The following is a 6,346-nucleotide window of genomic DNA, read 5'->3' as shown; positions in this document are numbered from 1 at the left end:
AATAAACTTAAATTCTTAAAAAATAAAATAAAAAACAATCAAATTAAATAAACTTAAATTCTTAAAAAATAAAAAAAATCAACTAAAATTATTTATTAAGCATCTATTGTGTGCTACATCTACAGACAATCAGTATTCCGTTGCATGAGGGTTTTTGAGAGGCACAAAGCAAATATCTATGGGAAGTCTAAGGGATTACTGACCATAGGATAAGGAAAAGATGAAGAGTATTTGAGTAGGGCTGTAAGGGATGGGTAAGAATTCAAAAGATATATAAATGGTGGTATTGTATTTCAGACACAGGGAACAGCATGAGTTAAAGGTGCTGAGGCAGCCTGGAGAGTGTAAAATTAAATTAATATCCAATAACTCCAAGTATTATATTTTATAAAATTAATAATCACTTGAAATATTAGAAATAAAAGGACAAAAGTAAAAGCCTGAATAAAAGCCAGCTTTCCCAGCTGCAATCAGGGAAAAAGAGATGGAGAGGGCGGAACAACACAGAACTTCTATCCTCCCTGCCTTAGCACATAATGTAAGAAGGAACATGGGAAGTTGGGATTTAGAGTCCTGGGGAGCAAATCCTAATTACACAATTCCCTCTGTGATTCCATTGGAAAATGAGAATGTAGAAATCTCCCAGATTTCCATGCCTAGTTTCCCCAATGAATCAGTACACATAGCCAACTTATATCTCTAAAGATCTTTAACTAGAGGTACATACAGTATTGTACTTTCTAAGGGGAAATTACAATAATTTGGGGATAAGAGAGAAATAAAAGAGAAAGAGAACAAAACTAATGCTAGATACACTGACAAAAAGCCAATTAAGGGGGCAGTCCTCTTTGGCATAAGAGTATATATTAAAAATAAATGCATTCAAGCCCCCACAGTTAAATTTCACTACATCCCAAAGTTCATTCTGGATCTTTTGGTGTAGGGTGTGGTTTCTGCAGGCATCTTCATGGCGCCTTCTCCAAACAGTTCACTTTCTTGATTTGGGGAGGTAGCAAATTTCTTACCCTAAAATTACTCTCAAACAAGAAAAAATTTTATAAATCTAGAATTTTATGACAATACAAGAGTCTGATCTGTTAAGTGGGAAGGTGGGCAGAGATGGGGTGGTCTGGATCAGAGTCAAAGAGGAGAGGGCAATAAGATAAAGGCCTTGAATGTATGACATTCAAAATGTACTTGGTAGACGAGGAGAGGAATAATTTCTATATAAAATTTTCTGGCAATGATACAAAAGATGGATTAGAATTAGGACAGAGTTGATACTATAAAAGACTCTTAGATTATTGTCTTTTTTTTTTAATTGCACCTTTTGTCTTAGTATCAGTTCAAAGAAAAGAACAGCAAGGGCCAGGTAAAAGGGTTAGGTGACTTGCTCAGGGTCACACAGCTAGCAAGTATCTAAGTCCAGATTTAAGCCCAGGACCTCCCAACTCCAGACCTGGCTCTCAATCCACTGTCCTACCTAACTGCCCCATATTTCCTTAGTCCTGGGTTGGCGAAGCCGGGGTGCAGGTGCTGGGGCAGCACTGGGAAGCTGCTCCATTCCCCCTCTCCACAGCGCCCAGGGACATTTTTCACATGCTCCACCTGCCCTCTGCTGTCTGGGGTGATGCTGGGGGCTCACTGGCAGCTTGAAGGGGCAGTTTGGGCACATGATCTCGAAAAGGTTCACCAACATTGCTTGAGTCCAAGCAGATGGTAATGAGGCCCTGCAATAGGGGAATAGTCATGGGAATAGACAGGTGGGCTTGGAGTTCTCCGAAGGTTAGGAACCGGGAGGTGGCCGGATTGCTCTGGTGTGAGTAGGGGGCAACTGAGACCCAGGTGGGTGCACTTGGCGGACGAGTCCTCTCAACACTGCAGGCTGAGATGGAGGAGGAGCCTGGAAGATTTCATGTGGAGATGCCCCTAGCTGGAAATCCTCCTGGGAGGACCCATTATTTGTTTTTTTGCCCTTTGACCTGAATGTCAGAAAAGCAGCCGATTGATATTTATTTAGGAGAGGAATAATTGAACTGAGAAGCATGTTGGCTCCACTACCATTACCCAGTCTAACAACAACAGCAGCTAGTATTTCTAAAGCTGCTGCTCCATGCCAGAGAACTGTGCTCAGCACTTAGCTGCAGTGATCTCACTGGATCCTTACAGCTACCCTGGCAGGTAAGTGCTAGTGTTATCCCCGTTTTAGATCAGGAAAGGAAAGCAGACAGAAGGTGCAGTGACTTGTCAAGGGTCACGCTGCTAGCAAATGTCTGAATATGGATTTGAACACTCTGGTCTTTCTGACTCTTATTCATTGTACAATTTAAAGCTGGCCTTGTTAGTGTTTCAGTCAGCAGCCCTGGGTGTATTCCTTGAGATCTGGTCACTTTCCTATAAGGGGAAGCAAACATGGGCAGAACCAGTACATACTGGTCATCCTCTAGCTCCAGCTGGGCCTGGCCTACACACTTCTCCTTTGATCCTCACAACCAGCATTCCATTCACAGGGTTGTTATGAGAATCGGGTGAAAAAAATGTATGTAAAAAGCTTTGTAAATCATAAGAGTTCTACATAAGGGCCATTATTATTATTATTATTATTATTTGTATTCTTCATTTGCCCATTTTACAGATGAGGAAATTGAATATCCTAGAAGAGAATTGACTTGTCCAAGGTCACATGGAGTTGTGTCAGAAATGCCTGGACCTCAGGTCTTCTAACTCCCTTTTCTTGCTCTGTACCATCCTTTGACAAGGGCTTGAAAGTCTGAGGCACCCTGGTATTGTGAGAGGTCAGAGGAAGGCAAGAGACCCAGTATCCCCTACTTTCTTGGGGGCCTACATTTGGAGATTGTGAGGGGACAAAGGGACATCTAATCTGTTCAGGCTCTCCAAAGGCCAGGAATGGGGGAGAGGTGGCACCTCGTGAATCTAACAGGGTCTCCTGGATGGCTGTGAATGGGAGAGGAAATGGGGTTCTCAGCTTGGGGACGCCCCAGGCCATTCACCGGCGTGCTGGTGGAATAAAAAGGACAAAGGCAAATGAACAAGAGGGGAGAGAGCCCTGGCGGTGATGTGCTGCATTCCCTGGTGCCCCAGTCAGACAACACGCCTTTATCGATGTCGGGACTTATTGACAATGTGACTTTATTGACACGGTGACTAAGAAACAAAACGACTCCAACAATCCACACAAAAAGCGATGGCTCCTCTGTGGCTTCACGCTGGGTGCCTAGCGAGGGGCTGGGGCCTGGGGGAGGCATCCAAGGAACATGGACTGCCTGGGAGCTCAGTCTGGCTAGAGACTGGAATTGCATTGGAGATCAGCTGCCAGCGTGAGGGTGTGCGATGCCCAAGGAGGAGCTCCCAGTAGGGCCTTGGAATCTCAAACCAAAATTCATTTTCATTTATTTGAATTTTGGCCAGACCATGACCCACTAATGAAATCATAGGGCAGTCCTGCGTCTGAATACACCGATCTCACATTCGTGCTTTGGCGATAAGGAGGGTGAAAAATTCACCAGCCTTGTCCTCTCCAGCGAGGTTGGCCTGAAAAATCAAGCCACCTCTCCAATCTGGAACCTTTAGTATCACCCCACTGTGCGCATGAGGCTTTTCAGAACCGTTGGCCCAGTGTTTGAGGCTCTCTGAACGATGGCTCCAAGCCGCCGGGCCAGCTTCATCTCTCACTGTCCACCTCCGTGTTCTCTGTGCTGGCGAAGCTTGATCGCTAACTGTTCCCTGAACATATTTCATGGTTTCTCCCTCGGTTCTTTCTCTTACTTCATTTTCTATGTTCTAACGTGTCCTCTTTCCTCATCTGTCTCCATCCTTCCAGTACTAGCTACTCTTCGAGACCTCACCCATCACTCAAGAAATAGTTTCTCAGGGGCAGCTGGGTAGCTCAGTGGATTGAGAGCCAGGCCTAGAGACGGGAGGTCCTAGGTTCAAATTGGGCCTCAGACACTTCCCAGCTGTGTGACCCTGGGCAAGTCACTTGACCCCCATTGCCTACCCTTACCAATCTTCCACCTAGGAGCAAATACACAGAAGTTAAGGGTTTAAAAAAAAAAAAGTTTCTCCTTCCACTCCTGATGGTCTCCTCTCTTATAAGACATTGCATTGTGCTCATTGGTGCAATTGTCTTTTCTAAAAATAAGCTCCCTAAGGGCAAGGATTATATTACTTCAAAAACCTTTTTTTTTTTTAACCCTTACCTTTCATTTTGGAATAAAGCTACTGTCTACCACCTCTGTCCAGGTCACTGTAGAGTGACTGATCTGCTCCTCACCCTCGGGAAGCTCCCACTCTTAAGTGCTGGGAGATAAAGCCTGCCTTGTCTGGAAGGAAGGATAATTCAGCTCTAAATTAAGGGGTGGGGGGGAGCAGTAAGGAATGACAAAAGACTATTAAACTGAGTTTACTAATAATACTATTTTTTGTTGTTCAGTCATTTCAGTTGTATCCAACTCTTTGAGACCCATTTTGGGGTTTTTCTTGGCATAGATACTGAAGTGATTAGCCATTTCCTTCTCCAGCTCATTTTATAGATGAGAAAACGGAGGCAAACAGGGTTAAGTGACTTGTCCAATGTCAAACATATCTGAGGTTGGATTTGTTTTCTTGACTCTAGCCCTGGCACTCTATTCACTATCCTACTTCTATGTACCTAGCATGAATAGGATGGTAGTAAAGCCAGATAAAGGCAAGCCAAGAGGCTACTAGAATTAATGGAAAAACTTCCTTCCTCCAGATAGGGGAAGAGTGATCTTAGTACAACAGGACTAGACAAGCTGGTACTAGAGTGGAAATATACACTACTATTAATTTTATTTTACAGTAGCAATAGCAAAACAATAGCAATCCCAACAAAAACAATGAAAACATGGAATAACACCATAATTTCAATTTAGTATTGTTTACTAAGCACCTACTATGCACAGTGGGACATCCTGGCAACACAAAGACAAAAATAAAACTGGAACTGTCAAGGAAAGTAAATCCTTTTGGGGAGATGTGGGGGGCAGGGCAGCACACAGCATATTCACAGATTATTGCACTCACACTAGTTTAAGGGACAGAACATTTAGCACTGGTGGAAAGGGGAAAGGCTCTGGGAAGGTGGTGGTGGCACTTGAACCTTGAAAGAATCTAGGAATACTAAGGAGCAGAGATGAAGGACACCTTTAAAGCCCAAACCAAGTAGCTCTGCCATCCTCGAATTCCTTAACTTCCTTGTGTCTTTATTTTCACAGGGTTCCAACTTTTCATTATCTTAGAGACAGTAGAGAGCCATTGAAGCTTCTTGAGCAAGGCAATGAAGTGACCAGCCTTGTGCTTCAGGGAAAACAAGTTGGTGACAGTGAGGAAGATGGATTGGAGATGAGAGATACTGGAAACTGAGGCAGCTAGGTGGCACAGTGGATGAAACGCTGGGCCTAGAGTCAGGAAGACAAGTTCAAGTCTGACCTTAGATACTTAATGGTTGTGTGATCCTGGGCAAGTCACTTGCCCCAGTTTCCTCATCTGTAAGCCACTCCAGTATCTTGGCCAAGAAAACTCCAAATAGGGTTACAATGTGACTGAACAATAGAGAAGTGACAACAACTTAAACTTAAGTGATGGTTATTTGAATGGAGAGAAGAGAATGGATGTGAGAGATGTTGTGGAGGTGACCACTGATTGAGTATAAGGGAAGGAAGGGAAGATGATTGATGGATGCAAACCTGGGTTACCAGAAGGATGCTGGTGCCATTAATGACAAAAGGAAAGTCTGGAAGAGGATGGGCTTGGGCCAGGGGAGGCTGATTCCATTGTCATGTTGAATTTTAGGGATCTATGGAACATTCAGATGTCAATATCCAGCTGGGAGTTGGTGATACAAAAAAAAGAGATAAGGACTGGATTTATAGATTTGGGAGTGGATTTGTAGATTTTCTCCCCTAGAGAAATAATGCTTGAATCCATGGGATCAGCTCATATTTTCAAGAATGACTAAATGAATGAAAAGCATTTATTTAGTACTTTTGTTTTTGAGAGGTGTCAAATACTTTGGTGGGGTTTTCTTGGCAAAGATAGCTGAGTGGTTTGCCATTTCCTTTTGCAGCTCATTTTGTAGATGAGGAAACTGAGGCAAACAAGGTTAAGTGACTTGCCCAGGGTCACACAGCTTATTAAGTGTCTGAGGCCTGATTTGGACTCAGGAAGATGAGTTTTCTTGACCTCAGGTCAGGAACACAAACCACTGAACCACCAAGTTGCCTCTGATTAAGTACTACTATGTGTTAAAAATAGTAGTGCCACTAGATGGCTTAGTGGATAGAATGCCAGGCCTGAAGCCAGG

The sequence above is a fragment of the Gracilinanus agilis genome, chromosome 1 (genome assembly GCF_016433145.1).
Source record: "Gracilinanus agilis isolate LMUSP501 chromosome 1, AgileGrace, whole genome shotgun sequence".
Taxonomy (NCBI): Eukaryota; Metazoa; Chordata; class Mammalia; order Didelphimorphia; family Didelphidae; genus Gracilinanus; species Gracilinanus agilis.
Note: the sequence above shows the minus strand (reverse complement) of the source record.